Source organism: Saccopteryx leptura, chromosome 2, assembly GCF_036850995.1.
Source record: "Saccopteryx leptura isolate mSacLep1 chromosome 2, mSacLep1_pri_phased_curated, whole genome shotgun sequence".
NCBI lineage: Eukaryota > Metazoa > Chordata > Mammalia > Chiroptera > Emballonuridae > Saccopteryx > Saccopteryx leptura.
Window position 1 is genome coordinate 276,842,161 of NC_089504.1, and position 17,558 is coordinate 276,859,718.

The window sequence follows — 17,558 nt, forward strand, 5'->3', positions numbered from 1 at the left end:
TCGGGCACATGCGGGAGTCTGTCTGACTGTCTCTCCCTGTTTCCAGCTTCAGAAAAAAGAAAAAAAAAAAAAGAAAAAAAAAAAAAGAATAGCCATTCACAAAGTAGTTGTCCCTGAGGAGCTCAGTCTGGGGAAAGGAGACAGACGCTAAGGTGTCTGACTAGTCAAGAACTGGAAAACCACTCTGGGCCCCAGGGAACACAACCAGGAGCGGAGGTGGAGAGGAAAGAGCAGGAGGAAAACTGCTTTCTCCGCCGGGGGTGGGGTGAGGTTCCTGGGGAGTTAAGTCTAGACTTGGGTAGAGACAGGACAGCAACAGAATGTGACCACAGGTGCTTTGGTTGTTTAATCGTAGTCAATTAGGCTAATTCAGCAACATAACTGGAAGTAGACTGTCTCTAGAATACTCTAGAGCTCATCCCAATTTTTAAAGAACTCATCCTCCTCCAAACTCCTTGGCCAAACGTGATACACTGACCCCTAAACTTCCAGCAACCATCACTTTGCTTCTGCCTCTCGCAGTCAGACATTCACTCACAGCTGCATGGGCACATCCAGTGTTAATGTGTGCCAGGGACTGGGCTAGGCATGAGCAGAGCAAGATCCAGACAGCGTCAAGGGAGAGTCCTACACTGGGATGACTTTGCAACCACAAAAGGATGGAGTTGACCCTGTGGGAGGGAGTGGCTGGGAGGATCAGGAAGCCGACCACACAGAAACTGCGCGTGCACCTGTATCGGACGCTCAGCCAAGGGGGTCCTGGAGGGGCAGACCTTGAGCAAAGTCCCGTTGGCCTGGGCCAGTGCCTTTTACTTTGTCACATTTACTAGTTTAAAATATATGTAAAAGAAAGGCTTTCCCAAAACAACAGTATTTTATGGGAAATAAGATCAGAAATGTTAAGAATCATTAATAGTAACAATCACTATTTTAATGAGCACCTATTATAGATCTAATATAAATATTATCTCAAATACAATTCTGTGAGGCTGATAGCTCTTGCATTTGTGCAGATAAGAAAAAGGAGGCTCAGGTCTAGTAATTGTCCAAGGTCACACAGTAATTGGGAGGACCAGGACATCACATAAAAGCTTACCCTTTTATCTATTTGGCCAAACTTCCAGGCAAGTGCTAAAAGCTGCGCTGGGCATGTGTGGTTGTCAGCAATTTGTTCTGGAAAGATAATAGAGTGTCCTCCAGAAGGAGTCCAGACACTCAGCTGGGTCAGGAACATCGTGTGACACTCAGAAGTTGGCCTTTGCTCCTTTGCTCTGGGTTGATCCATAAATTCTCATGTAACTTCACAGGCTTCTAGCTAGTAAGTCAAAGCCCCTTTTTATGCATGCAGGTTTAATCGTCTGCATTACTGTCAGCCATTGTAGTCACCTGGGACCTGGGTTATGTAGCCTAGGTCAGAACAAAGTGAATCCTCCCAGCAGCAAGGAAAGGGAGGGGAGCACTGGAACCAAAAAGCACAGCTCTGGGCTCACTTTCTGGATCTGCCATCCCTTAGACAGGTGATCAAGCCCCCTTGAGTCTCAGCTGCCTTCTCTGACCACGTAGGGATTAGACCTCTGATTTCCTCAGCTCCTCTGAGGCTTGAAAGCACTGGGCACAGTCCTGCAGGACCTGCAGGCATGGCCAAGATACGGCCCACGGATCGGATCCGGCCCACATAATGAGTTTATGGGGCCCACAATTAAATTTTTAATATTCTCTGCTACTTTAAAATCTTAGCTACTCAGAAGTGGAAGCATCTTTGATTATTGGAAATCGAGATATTTAAGAAGATAGTGATACACGGAAAATAATTCCGCGTGTGACTAATCTAGGGTTAACTTCCAATAATTGGTTGAATGGATTCGCAATACTTCTTTATTTTTTTAAAAAATTCCATTATAAAGATTTACAACTTTTGTACTCGTCTGTACTCTATATGAACTGTTTGACATTTAGTCATGATGTGAAACCCACATTCTTTCAGGCGGGGTTTGCCAGTGCACACCCAAGGTCAAACAATTCGTTATTTTTGTGGTCAAGTGTGATGAATCAAGTGGCATTGTAGCATAGACAACAGCTGCAGTTGATAACTGAAAACGTGTCCAGGCTGTTTGTAAAACGAAATAAATTTTTTTTACATGAAAATGTTTTTTATATATTTTTAATAAATAAATTTTTATTAATTTTAATGGGGTGACATTAATAAATCAGGGTACATATATTCAAAGAAAACATGTCCAGGTTATCTTGTCATTCAATTCTGTTGCATACCTATCACCCAAAGAGAGATTGTCCTCCGTCACCTTCTATCTAGTTTCCCTTGTACCCCTCCCCCTCCCCCTCTCCCTCCTTCCCTCCCCCCACCCCCTGTAACCACCACACTCTTGTCCATGTCTCTTAGTCTTGTCTTTATGTCCCACCAATGTATGGAATCCTGCAGTTCCTGTTTTTTTTTTATTTACTTATCTCACTCCGTATAATGTCATCAAGATTCCACCATTTTGTTGTAAGTGATCCTATGTCATCATTTCTTATGGCTGAATAGTATACCATAGTGCAGGGGTCTCAAACTCAACTCAGCATGTGGGCCGCAGAGCAAGATCACAGCCGTTCAACGGGCTGCACTAGGTCTACAAAAGGCAACCATTACGCAACACTTTTCTCACTGCAGTTGAAAACAGTCTGCGGGCCGCACAAAATTGTTCGACGGGCCGCATGCGGCCCACGGGCCGCGAGTTTGAGACCTCTGCTATGTGCCACATTTTCTTTATCTAGTCTTCTATTTTTTTTTACAGTGATTAAAGCTTTTAAGCAAACTCTTGGCCAATACAGCAAGAATCGATAAAAAAGTAGTGTCCTTAACATGTTCACCAAGTCCAAATTGGCACAACACCATGCCAAATCCCTGAAAAATGCAACCCAACCCCAGTTCAGTCTGTTAGGAGCTGTCACAAGGAGCAGGAGTCCAGGAAAAGTCCACATCCAGGAAAAGTGCACATGGCACTGGAATTGTTGTCACAATTCTATACTTTGCAGCTCACGTCCAAGTCCCAATGACCACTGCTTCTGGTGGTTAATGATTCAGGTAGACTGGAAAAGCCATCTGCAGCATGTGTGGATATGGAGCTTCTGTTCTCCTCTGCCTGGAGAGGTGAGACCAGGTTGCTTTTCCCTGGAGCTCTGTGACTGTGGCTTGGTAAAGAGAACCTTGGGATACACTAAGCTGGGTGGCAAAGGTAGATTCATAATAGAAGTTGGCAAAAGGGGGAAAGAAAGCTCTAAATTAGGAGTAGGTCTCAGCCTGAAATATGAGTAGGGCATTGAGGTAGGAGGAATAAAGAAAACACTATATATTAAACCAGTGGTTCTCAACCTTTCTAACGCAGTGACCCCGCAATACAGTTCCTCATGTTGCAGTGACCCCAAACCAAAAAATAATTTTGGTGGCTACTTCATAACTGTAGTTTTGCTACAGTTATGATTCGGAATGTAAATACCTGATATGCATTATGTATTTTCCAATGGTTTTAGACGACCCCACTGGGGTCACGACCCACAGGTTGAGAACCGCTGTATTAAACAAAGCAGCAGAAAGTAGAACTATCAACACCCACAACAGAGATCGTCGAGGGAAGAATAAAAAACCTGACTATTCAGGCAAGACATAGTTAAGTGGCCCTTGTGCAAATGCGATCAGTTTACCTGCTTCTTGGAAGAAATACCCTAAGCTCGTCCACAGTGTTGTAGATGGGGCCGACGGCCCTGGGCACCTTCAGCCTTCAGTGGCAAACCCCAGCTTTCTGGGCAAGGTTAGGTCATAGGTGGCTGGAGCAGGGCTGGAAGAGACTGAACCCTCCCTTAGAGGAGTGAGGGGGAAGCCTACCTTCCAGTGTCCCTGTTTCCTCACAGCAGAGGCATGTAAGTCTGGCAGGCTTTAGCTCAATGACCTTCCTTTCCACTATTGAAGCAGAACCCAGATGGCACCCTATGAGACCCCTTTGGGGCGTTGGAGCCTTTAAGAGCATATCTTAAAAGCTGGTAGTTCCCCTGATCTCTATTGGGCTTTTTCTGCCTCTAGGTATCTTAAAGGCCATGCTCAGAAGATCTCGCTGAGGGGTTTGAGGATCCCCATCTGCCTATATAAATCTTTTTCATATATCCGGAGCTAGTAGGAAAAAGACAAAACGGTGTTATTAGCTGGATCAAATAAAGAAGGTAGTCATTTGCAGGCGAAAAGATTTGGCGTCTCCTGTTCATCAGCATTCAAAAGAAATTTAAAATTTTTTTTAAGTAAAAAGCATGATATGGTAGACCCATAGGAGTTCCAGGATATGACTACCTTCTTTAAAAATTTTTTTTTAGATTGACCTTAAAATATTTGCTGGGTACACTTTAATAATACCTTAACTTTAAAGATTGTAAGCATGACAAAATACAGTAAATGCTTTTGCTCCATATGTAGGAGCATTTTCAGTTTAACCAGTTTAGGAAATCCAATAATAGAACAATGCATACAGACAATGAGCTATAACATGTTTAGCAGCCTCTCCTGTTCTGACAGAGGTTACTATAAATCCAGAATATGTATCCACTGTAACATGGACATAGGACTGTTTGCCAAATGAAGGTACATGAGTAACATCCATTTGCCAAAGTTGTCCTGGTAGGGATCCTTGAGGGTTAACTCCAAATGAAGGGGCAGATTGTAGTATAGGACCCCTTGGACAGGATTTCCCAATCTGCCATGCTGCTTCCCGAGAAAGTTGAAACTGTTTACACAGGGCTGCAGCATTCTGGTGATGAAAAGTATGAGACTGAATTGCTCAATATGTCATGGTTCCTCCAAATAATTTTCTTTTGGGTAGCTTGATCAAGAAGGGCATTCCTAGGCCCTGGCCGGTTGGCTCAGTGGTAGAGCATCAGCCTGGTATGCAGGACTCCTGGGTTCGATTCCTGGCCAGAGCACACAGAAGAAGCACCCATCTGCCTCTCCACCCCTCCCCTTCTCCTTCCTCTCTGTCTCTCTCTTCCCCGCCCTGCAGCCAAGGCTCCACGGAACAAAGCCACCCTGGGGCGCTAAGGATGGCCCCGTGGTCTCTGCCTCAGGCACTAGAATGGCTCTGGTTGCAACAGAGCAACACCCCAGATGGGCAGAGCATTCCCCCCTGGTAGGCGTGCCAGGTGGATCCTGGTCGGGTGCATGCGGGAGTCTGTCTGATTGCCTCCCCATTTCCAACTTCAGAAAAATAAAAAAATTAAAAAAAAAAAAAAAGAAGAAGAAAGGAAAAAAAAAAGGGCATTCCCTTGTGCTAAAGCTCCAGGGAGCATGGAGTGAGCTCGAGTATGTCCTATGAAACATGGAGCTCTATGTTGACATACAAGTCTTTGAAGAAGGAGGAACTGCTGAAATAGTTCCTCAGCATTTGTCCCTAAGACAGCAGTCTTTATAGTGGAAACACCATAAGTAAATATTTGCTTTCCATATATAGATTAAGGGGGATTATGGCAAATGCTGAAAAGCCTTGATAATGGCATATAATTCTAGACTTTGAGCTGATTTTAAGTTGACAGTTTCAGTATAAAGTTGTCCATTGATTTGCAAGAGTGATTTGCCATTTAGTGGAAGTTTCCCAGAGCCATTGTTGTTGATCCTTTGAAAAAAGGAACAACAATAATTTTGAGGCTCAAAACCTATAAACTGTAAGGGCCGCCTATGCCCCTTGATAATCCAGGAGGCAACAAGATCAAAATATGGAAGTGTATTCCATGGGCTATTAGATGGTTCAATGTGCCCAAGCTGTAGCTGCTCTTGCACCAATTGAGCAGCTGCCCTAAGTTTCTCCTGAGAAAGGGGCCATTGGTCTACCCATACAGGATTATCTGATTTCCAAGTAATTGGGTCTGCACAATGCATTATTGAGTTAGCAGGAGCTACCAAGGCCCCTATGCTAAATTTTGATAGCCTAATCCACACCTTCTGGTATTGAGTGCCACTTCTATGGGGGTGAGAATTCCTCGCTGTTCTTTCCCTAGACCCTTGGTGGGCAAAAATCCCCGATCAAGCATCTGAGTACTGACTAAACCATTAGGACTGACAAGCAACACTCCCATATTTTTCAAAACATCTCTATCTCACAAATTAATTGGCCATCCAGGGAGCACCTACGGCTTAAAAAATCCAGAATGACCTTCTTAATCTTCCCAATGTAGAAAACTAGAACTTTGTTGAGGGGATTTACTCTGCCCTATACCTTGTAATTCTGTGGCTGCTGCATGAGTGGGCCAGGAAGGAGGCCAATGTATCTTAGTAATAACAGATACATCAGCTCCAGTATCTAAAAGTCCTTTAAATTTATGCTCATGTATTGTTAGTTCCATTTCAGGGCGTTCCTGACCTATTTTTTTTTTTAAATCCAATTGGCAAAATCAGGGGAGCCAAATCACCAATTTGCTTGGGGCCTCTTTTGCAGGATGTGGCCTGAGAAGCAGAATTAGCATCCTTATACTATTCTTCTAACTGTCTGAATTAGCCATGAGACATATTTTTTTAAATTTTTTTTGATTAATTTTGATGGGGTGACATTGATAAAATTATCTTCTGTCACCTTCTAACTGGTTTTTTTTGTGTCCCTCCCTTCCCCCAACCCCCTCCCTCTCCTCCCCCCCCACCCTGTAACCCCAACACAGTTGTCCATTTATCTGAGTCTCATTTTTATGTCCCACCTATGTATGGAATCATATAGTTCTTAGTTCTTTCTGATTTACTTATTTTGCTCAGTATAATGTTATCAAGGCCCATCCATGTTGTTATAAAAGATCCTATGTCATCATTTCTTATGGCTGAGTAGTATTCCACAGTATATATATACCAAAGCTTTTAAATCCACTCGTCCTCTGATGGACACTTGGGCTGTTTCCAGATCTTTGCTATTGTGAACAATGCTGCCATAAACATGGGGGTGCATTTCTTCTTTTCAAACAGTGCTATGGTGTTCTTGGGGTATATTCCTAACAGTGGTATAGCTGGGTCAAAAGGCAGTTCGATTTTTAATTTCTTGAGGAATCTCCATACTGTTTTCCACAGTGGCTGCACCAGTCTGCATTCCCACCAGCAGTACAGAAGGGTTCCCTTTTCTCCACATCCTCACCAGCACTTATTCTGTGTTGTTTTATTGATGAGCGCCATTCTGACTGGTGTGAGGTGATACCTCATTATGGTTTTAATTTGCATTTCTCTAATGATTAGTGATGTGGAGCATTTTTTCATATGCCTATTGGCCATCTGTGTGTCCTCTTTGGAGAAATGTCTATTCATTTCTTTTGCCCATTTTTGGATTGGATTTTTTGTCTTCCTGGTATTGAGTTTTACAAGTTCTTTATAAATTTTGGTTATTAACCCCTTATCAGACGCATTGTCAAATATATTCTCCCATTGTGTAGTTTTTCTTTTTATTCTGTTCTTATTGTCTTTAGCCGTGCAGAAGCTTTTTAGTTTGATAAAGTCCCATTTGTTTATCCTGTCTTTTATTTCACTTGCCTGTGGAGACAAATCAGCAAATATATTGCTGCGAGAGATGTCAGAGAGCTTACTGCCTATGTTTTCTTCTAAGATGCTTATGGTTTCACGGCTTACATTTAAGTCTTTTATCCATTTTGAGTTTATTTTTGTGAATGGTGTAAGTTGGTGGTCTAGTTTCATTTTTTTGCAGGTAGCTGTCCAATTTTCCCAACACCATTTGTTGAAGAGGCTGTCTTTACTCCAATGTATGCTCTTATCTCCTTTGTCAAATATCAGTTGTTGATAAAAGTGTGGGTTTATTTCTGGGTTCTCAGTTCTGTTCCATTGATCTATATGCCTGTTCTTATGCCAGTACCATGCTGTTTTGAGTACAATGGCCTTATAATATAACCTGCTATCCGGAAGTGTGATACCTCCCGCTTTATTCTTCCTTTTCAAGATTGCTGAGACTATTTATGTTCTCTTTTGGTTCCATATAAATTTTTGAAATATGTGTTCTATATCTTTGAAGTAAGTCATTGGTATTTTAATTGGTATTGCATTGAATTTATAAATTGCTTTGGGTAATATAGACATTTTAATGGATGTTTTTTCTTCCTAACCATGAGCATGGTATATGCCTCCACTTGTTCATATCTTCCCTGATTTCTTTTATCAATGTTTTATAATTTTCTGAGTACAAGTCTTTAATCTCCCTGGTTAAAATATTCCTAGGTACTTTATTTTTTTGGTTGCAATGGTAAAGGGGATTGATTCTTTGATTTTTCTTTCTGACAGTTCATTGTTAGTGTATAAAAATGCCTCTGATTTCTGAGTATTGATTTTATATCCTGCCACCTTGCCGAATTCATTTATCAGGTCTAGTAGTTTTTTGACTGAGACTTTAGGGTTTTCTATATACAATATCATATCATCTGCAAATAATGATAGTTTTACTTCTTCTTTTCCAATTTGGATGCCTTTTATTTCTTTTTTTTTTTTTTTGTCTGATTGCTGTGGCTAGGACTTCCAGAACTATGTTAAATAAGAGTGGTGAAAGGGGGCACCCCTGCCTTGTTCCTGATCTTAAGGGGATTGCTTTTAATTTTTGCCCATTGAGTATTATATTGGCTGTGGGTTTGTCATAGATGGCCTTTATCATGTTGAGGTATGTTCCTTGTATTCCCAGTTTGCTAAGAGTTTTGATCATGAATGAGTGCTGGATTTTATCAAATGCTTTTTCTGCATCTATTGAAATTATCATGTGGTTTTTCTCCTTCCTTTTGTTTATGTGATGAGTCACATTGGTTGATTTGTGAATATTGTACCAGCCTTTCCTCCCAAGAATAAATCCCACTTGATCATGGTGTATGATTTTTTTTCATATATTGCTGGATCCGGTTTGCTAATATTTTGTTGAGGATTTTTGCATCTAAATTCATCAGGAATATTGGCCTATAATTTTCTTTTTTTGTGTTGTCTTTGCCTGGTTTTGGAATCAGAATTATGCTCGCCTCATAAAAGGAGCTTGGAAGTCTTCCTTCCTCTTGAATTTTTTGAAATAGCTTGAGAAGGATAGGAGTTAGTTCTTCTTTGAATATTTGGTAGAATTCACTTGTGAAGACATCAGGCCCAGGACTTTTATTTTTGAGGAGTTTTTTGATAGCTGTTTCAATCCCATTTGTTGTAATTGGTCTGTTTAGGTTTTCTGATTCTTCCAGATTGATTTTTGGAAGATTATATGTTTCAAGGAATTTTTCCATTTCATCTAGATTGTCTAGTTTTTTGGAGTACAGTTCTTCATAGTATTTTCTTACAATATTTTGTATTTCTGTTGTGTCAGTTGTTATTTCTCCACTCTCATTTCTAATTTTATTTATTTGAGTTCTCTCCCTTTTTTTCTTGGTGAGTCTCGTTAAAGGTTCATCAATTTTGTTTACCTTTTCAAGGAACCAGCTCCTGGTTTCATTGATCCTCTGTATTGTTTCTTTAGCCTCTATGTCATTTATTTCTGCTCTGATCTTTATTATTTCCTTCCTTCTACTAATGCTGGGCTTTATTTGTTGTTCTTTTTCTAGTTCTTTTATATGTAGGGTCAAGTTGTTTATTTGAGCTTTTTCTAGCTTCTTGAGGTATGCCTGTATTGCTATAAACTTCCCTCTCAGGACTGCTTTTCTGTGTCCCATAAATTTTGAGTTGATGTATGCTCATTATTATTTGTTTCTAGGAATTTTTTAATTTCTTCTTTGATCTCATTGTTAACCCATTCGTTATTTAATAACATTCTATTTAGTTTCCAAGTGTTTGAATGTTTTTCAGTTTTTCTGTTGTGGTTGATTTCTAGTTTCATGCCATTGTGATCAGAGAAAATGCTTGATATGATTTCAATCTTCTTAAATTTGTTGAGACCCCTTTTGTGCCCTAACATGTGGTCTATTCTAGAGAATGTACCATGAATGCTTGAAAAGAATGTATATTCTGCTGTTTTAGGGTGAAAGGTTCTGAAGATATCTATTAAATCGAGGTGATCTAATATGTCCTTTAAGTCTGCTGTTTCTTTGTTAATTTTCTTTCTTGAGGATCTATCTAATGATGTTAATGGGATATTGAAATCCCCTACTATTATAGTATTGCTGTTGATCTCGCCCTTTAAGTCCATCAAAGTCTGCTTTATATATTTAGGTGCTCCTATATTAAGTGCATAGATATTTATAATGGTTATATCTTCCTTTTGGATTGCTCCCTTATCATTATGTAGTGATCTTCTTTATCTCTAACTATGGTCTTTGTTTTAAAGTCCATTTTGTCTGATATAAGTATTGCTACCCCAGCTTTTTTTTCATTTCCATTTGTGTGAAATAGTTTTTTCCATTCTTTTATCTTCAGTCTGTGTGCATCTTTTGATTTAAGGTGTGTCTCTTGTAGACAGCATATATATGGGTCCTGTTTTCTTATCCACACAGCTACCCTATGTCTTTTGATCAGATCATTTAATCCATTTACATTTAAGGTTATTATTGATATGTAATTGTTTATTGCCATTTTATTCTTTAAAACTGTATTCCTCTTTTGCTATATATTTTTTCTTCTTTGATCTGTTTATAACAGGTCCCTTAGCATTTCTTGCAGCCTTGGTTTGGTTGCAGTGAATTCCTTGAGGTTTTTTTTTTCTGTAAAGCTTTTTATTTCTCCTTCAATTTTAAATGATAGTCTTGCTGGATAAAGTAGACTTGGTTATAGGCTCTTGTTCTGCATTACTTTGAATATTTTTTGCCATTCCCTTCTGACCTCAAGTGTTTCTGTTGAGAAGTCAGAAGTCATCCTTATGGGGGCTCCTTTGTAGGTGATAGTCTTTTTTTCTCTAGCAGCTTTTAATATTTTCTCTTTATCACTTAGCTTTGGTATTTTAATTATGATGTGTCTTGGTGTTGATTTCTTTGGGTTTCTCCTTAAGTGCTTCCTGAACATGTGAGATGTTTTCCTGCCTTAATTGAGGGAAGTTTTCAGCTATGATATGTTTGAACAAAGTCTCTATCCCTTGTTCTTTCTCTTCTTCTTCAGGAACCCCTATGATATGTGGATGTTATTTCTCTTCATGTTGTCACAGAGCTCTCTTAGAGTTTCCTCAGACTTTTTGAGTCTCTTTTCTTTTTTCTGCTCTGCTTCCATGCCTTTATTTATCGTGTCCTCTAACTCGCTGATTCGATTCTCTGCTTCATCCATCCTGCTTTTAATTCCTTCCATTGTATTCTTTATTTCAGATATTGTATTTGTCATTTCTGACTGATTCTTTTTTATTATTTCAATGTCCTTTTTTATATTTGCTATCTCTTTATTTAGGTTTTCGTAATGACCATCTATTGTTGTTCTAATATCTTTGAGCATCCTAACAATCGTTATTTTAAACTCTGCATCTGGTAATTTGGTTATATCTGATTCATTTAGGTCCTTTTCTGGGGATTTCTCTTGGTTCATTTGTGTTGTATTTCTCTGCCTCTGCATTTTCTCTTCACGCGAGTGGCTGTGATCACGTGCTCGGGTGCACAAGCCTTGATGGCCTTGGCCTTTGCCCTGCCCCCGTGGATGACGTTATGCTCGGTCCTGAGGGCACTGGTGAGCACCTTTGCTCAGCTGTGGGTCTCCACCTGTTTCCGGGCTTTCGCCCCACCCTTGCAGGAGGAGCCTGTTCATGGAACGGCTGCTAACCTTGGCTCTACTGGCCGGGCAGGACTGCGTGCCCATGCTCAGCTCAGTAGCGGAACTCCGCCTCTTCTGGGCTTTTGGCTCCACCCCCATGGGAGGAGCCGGCTCCCAAGTCAGACCACAAGCCTGGGTTGCACGGGCGGGGCAAGGCTGTGCTCCTGCGCCCTTGCTCAGGGGGTGGTTTCCACCCTTTCCGGGGTTCCCGCCCTTCTCCCGCAGGCTGGATTACAGGCTGCCAGCAGCTGGGCTTGACCGCTTTTGCACGCCCCCTCCTCCCCAGCCGGGCAAGACTGAGCTCACACCTGAGCCCAGTGGTGGCCAGCCGGCTTCTGCCCCTGCCAACAGAACTGAGCTTCCGTCTCCCGCTGCCGCCCGCCTTCTGTTGAGCCCTCAGCCACATGGGTGCAGGCACTGCAGCTCAGACCCTAACACTCACTACTGTAGACCTGAAAGTTCCCTCCTTCTAAGCAACTCTGCTCTGAGTGCTGCAGGGGAGCTTGTTTGGCTGCTCTCCTGCTTCCCTTTGCTGGTATTGCTATTTCTGGGGGAAATATTCACTTCAGATTTGGGGAGTGACTTGTCCCAGAGGTTAGGGTGGCTATCTCCCAAAATGTTTCTCCCTGTGCCTCCTAGATTACACTCTCTTCCTGTTACCCTGGTACTCTCCTCTCTCCCTGACCCCCAGAGCCCCGGGTGAGTGGTTGTGAGAGAGGTGTTCTGCGTGGTCCCTTTAAGAAGAATCCTGGGTCTGAGAAATCAGACTCTTTCTCACAAACAGTATCCTGACTTGTTTCCAGCTAAATACTGTCCTTACGCCTCTACTGGGCTCTGGGGCTGCAGGCTGGGGCTTTGTTCCTGGGGCTCAGGACCCTCCCCTCTCTGCTAAACTCACTTCCCACCACGCGAGTCTCTCCTGGCTGCCGTTTGCTCCAGGGAGTGGGCAGCCCTCTCTGTGTTTCTGCTTTTCCTACCAGTCTCGGTGTGGCTTCTTCAGTGTTCCTTGGTTGAAGAGTCCTCTTAGTTTAGTCCAAAGTTGGTTTTTCCAGATGATAGTTCTTAAAATTAGTTTGTAATCCACTTTGGTTCTGGGAGGTAGATGTTGGTACATTCGCCTTCTCCAGCGCCATCTTGTCTTCTTCCGAAATAATTTTTTTATTTGCAATATAACCCCTTCAAGCTCATTTGATTAATTAAATATTGGTTTGATTGATTGCGATACAGTTTGGATATTTATATGCTATGTAATTATATTTTTATTAAAAGTATTTTTATTAAAATAACATTGTATATTAAAAACTTTTTTATTCACTTATATTTATGCATAAACAAATTACATAATAAAATTTTGTTTACTTAAATGAATCATTTTTGTATTTAACATTTTTTAATTTTAATATTTCGTCCAGCCAGTGAAAAAAGTTTTCTTTCTAATCTGGCCCGGGGGCAAAAACTGTTGGCCACACCTGACTATGGGTTCCCTCCCCCTTGCCCTTTGAAAGTGAAACCTAGATTTCTTCAGGGCACTGCTAGGGACTGATGAAGGACGGAGAAGATATAGTTTGGGAGACAATTTTATACAGTACTCGGTTCCTTAACAGGTATTTATTATGCACCAGTTCTGTGAAAACAAAAACCAGAAACACCACCACCACCCAAATCAAAACCACAGCTCTGTGGACTACAGGAGTCAGGACATATTCTTCAAGTCTGGAAGGAAAGGACAGGCAGACAAGTGAAGTGGGCAAAGTGAAGTAAGCAGGCGAGAGAGAGAGAGAGAAAGAGAGAGAGAGAGAGGGAAAGAGAGAAGGAGAGAGAAAGGGAAGGACAGAGAGAGGGAGAGAGGGAGAGAAAGAGAGAGGGAGAAACTCTCCTTCTTTAATATTTCCTCCTCCTCCTCCTCCTCCCCCTCCTCCTTCCCCTCCTCCTCCCTCTCTTCCTCCCCTTCCTCCACAGCCTTGACACAATATTGTTTTCAGGCAGGCCCAGCTCAGCATGCCAAGCCTCCCATGTGCACAAAGATGTGCAGCCAATTCCATCATGCTGGAACCCCCGGGCTTTGGAGTAGGACACTGTTGGGCAGATAAAATATATTATGCTCACTTTGTTAAAGATGGTGCTGCCCACGTGGAAGCTGTTGCCCAGGTGATGTTAATGTGTGTTGGAGGCGGGCTGTGGGCAGGCAGGATCCTTGTAGCCTGGGGCTTGGTTTTAGGACTAAGCCTTTCTCACCCTTTTTGATGTGGGGTGGTGCAATCCCATCATGTCTCTGATAAGTGACTTTGTATTAGAGACTTCCCTATTTTGTATATTGGATTAAAGGTTTGGATTTCTACACTATAAAATGGGGGCAGAATAGGAGTTTGCTCTCTTAGTTCCTGAGATTAGCATTAGAGAGGAGAGAGCAGAGAAAGGCCATGTGGAGGAGGCCAAGAGAAGCAGCCAAGATGGCGGAGTGTTGAGTGAGAGATAAAATATATTATGCTCACTTTGTTAAAGATGGCGCTGCCCACATGGAGGCCCATTGCCCAGGTGATATTAATGTGTGTTGGAGGCGGGCTGTGGGCAAGCAGGATCCTTGTAGCCTGGGGCTTGGTTTTGGGATTAAGCCTTTTCCACCCTTTTTGATGTGGGGTGGTGCAATCCCATCATGCCTCAGATAAGTGACTTTGTATTAGAGACTTCCTTATTTTGTATATTGGATTAAAGGTTTGGATTTCTACACTATAAAATGGGGGCAGAATGGGAGCTTGCTCTCTCGGTTCCTGGGATTATTAGCATTAGAGAGGAGAGCAGAGAGAGGCCACATGGAGGAGGCCAGGAGAAGCAGCCAAGATGGCGGAGTGTTGAGTGAGAAGCCAGTTTGTGCAGAGTTTGTGCAGGGAGAAGGAAGGAGATGGGGAACAGAGGTGAATAAGTCTGGTGAGCTAGAAACCTTTGATTCTGGGAAACTCGGATAAGTCAGTAGCTTTGTGAGCACTGATGTGAGTGGTTTGTTTTTGTTTTGTTTTGTTTTTGTTTTGTTTTTTTTTTGTATTTTTCTGAAGCTGGAAACGGGGAGAGACAGTCAGACTCCCGCATGCGCCCGACCGGGATCCACCCGGCACGCCCACCAGGGGCGACGCTCTGCCCACCAGGGGGCGATGCTCTGCCCCTCCGGGGCGTCGCTCTGCCACGACCAGAGCCACTCTAGCGCCTGGGGCAGAGGCCAAGGAGCCATCCCCAGCGCCCGGGCCATCTTTGCTCCAATGGAGCCTTGGCTGCGGGAGGGGAAGAGAGAGACAGAGAGGAAGGAGGGGGTGAGGGTGGAGAAGCAAATGGGCGCTTCTCCTATGTGCCCTGGCCGGGAATCGAACCCTGGTCCCCCGCACGCCAGGCCGACACTCTACCGCTGAGCCAACCAGCCAGGGCCGTGAGTGGGTTTTAAAGCCCAGTGTGTGTGTTTTTACTTGTCCGCCGGGTGCAAGCTAGGATTAAAGATGACGGCCCACCAGTTTTTGGCTCCGTTGTTTCTTTACCGACTGTCCGAATCCAATGCGAACCTGCATGGGCCAGGCAGCTGTGATAGTGGCCGTGGATACTGGCTTTACAGACACTCTGAGTTTGGAACTGCTAAAAGATAAACTGAGGTATACCAAACACTTTACAAGTTTATTTGAGCAAAAAATCTGTTTAAATTGGGCAGTACCAAACCCAGAGGGCTTAGGGGTGCTCTGCTGACAGGAGGCAAAGGAACGACAGAGGGAGAAGGCACAGAAGCAGAGAAAAGACAGTATTTGATTGGCTATGGCTTTAAGCCTACCTGGTTGATTACATAACTTGAGGCATTTTCAGGCTTCGATTTTAGTGTGCTTACATAAGCTGCCATGGCATTAATCTCATTGCAGTCTAATAACTTCCTTGTTCAATTAATTTAACAAATCCCAGTTCCATAATGAGAGCTATATAACCCTGGGTGTGTCATTGAAACTTACTAAGCTCCACGCTTCTTCATCTGTTTAATTGAGTGACCAATAACCTTAGAGGATTATCTTGAGGAGTAAAGGAAAAGGTGGGAGTAAAGTTTCCACCTCAGTGCCTAGCATATTCTGATTGTTCAACATGTGTACATTGTTATTGACATCACAGTTTATCCTGGCACCAGGTTGCCAGGATGGAAAGCCCCTGGCTCTGCTGCTGATGAGCTGTGTGACTTGAAGTAAGTTACTTAACCTCTCTGTGTCCCAGGTTTCTTCTTAGGGGTTTATTATCTGTATTGCTACATTCACTTACATGACCTTTTTAATTTTATTTCATCTTAAGAACTTCTGTAGAATTGTCATGAGACCTAAATGAAATATATGTATTTATACCATAATATATGTCTATTTCTTAGATTATTGTCTGGCCCATAGAAAGCTTGCTATTATTGTTTCATGTTATCAGATTTTTATTCAAGAGATGCTATTGAACACCTACCAAGTGCCAGGCAGGGAGGGAATCAAACTATCCTCACCTTCATGGAGCTGGCATCTGAGTTGGGGAACAGATGACAAGGAAGGTGCTGGGAGACAGGAAAGGAGCATGAGATCTGGTGACGGTGGGAGGGGGGCTGGATGCTTCAATCAGGCACCTGTTCAGTAGGCCTGAAGGACACGCCAATGTCAGGAGGGGGCGCGCCCCAAGGCTTTCAAGAGGGACAGAAATGCTATGACCAAGCTCGTCCTGCCATCATCCAAGTGGCTCAGGATGGATGTCCACCCAAGGTCACCTTGGAAAGGTAGAGTCCTTTGCAAGGCCTTGCTTCCTCACAATAGCCTATTAACCCCAAGCGTGACATTGGACTGTGTTTAACCCTACCTCCGTTTGCACATGTGCATACTGCAGAGTGCAGAGGCCCTCGGGTGAGAACACCTAGTGTGTGTGAGGAACTGCCCAGGCCAGCGTGGCAGGGCAGGCAGGAGGACACGCAGTTAGAGGAAACGGAGTTGCACAGGCAGTGTGTGCAGACAGGAGGACTCCCTAGGCCATCGGAATGACTCTGGCTCTTATAGTATCATGCACAGTAGCTGGTATAAGGGTCAATGTCCACACTACAGATCTCTAGGGACTGAAGAAATTTAGTGGCTTGCCCCCAGCAGTTCACAGCAGGAGCAGCCTTGGAACCAGGCCTGGCTCCTGGCTGTGCTCTTCACACCGCATCCCACAGCCGCCCTCGCAGGGTGAGGGTGCAGTCAGGGGTGAGGGGGCTTCACCTCACTTGGTGCTCACAGCAGCGCTTTGAGACTGGTGTTGTATCTCCATTTTACAGAGGAAGACACTGAAGCTTAGAGACATGGGTAATTTGTTCAAGGTCAATAGTTTAGGAGCCAACTCTGTCTGACTTCAGAGGTCCTGCCCTGCCACTAAAGCATGCCCTGAGAAATCTCTTTCTCATATAGAAATAAGAAAGGATGCTTCAGCCAGCTGGCCACAGTAGAGATACTGACCCTGGATGGCGAGGATGAAGTGCTTATTTCTGCACCGGGCACGTGGCGGATGCTCACTGAGCATCAGCTGTTACTATCGTTAACCATCTGAGGAGGGTTCATTTAGAAGTTGGTGTCCATTTTGGCCTCTCTCCACTCTAGCCTGGGCCCTAACCCCTCCACCCAGGATACCCCATGTGTGGGGCTGCACCTGTTCGGCCTTGTCACTATGACAACCATCCCCCCTGTCAGAAACACTCTTCTCTAGCCCAACATATATACCTAAGGTGGACTTGGGGTCAGAGAAGATGTATCTCAGTTGGGAGCAGTAAGAAAGAAAGGACCGAGAGGGACAAAGAGAAAGTAAGACAGAGAAGAGGCAAGGACCCAGAGAAGTCAGAAGCCCTCCGTCC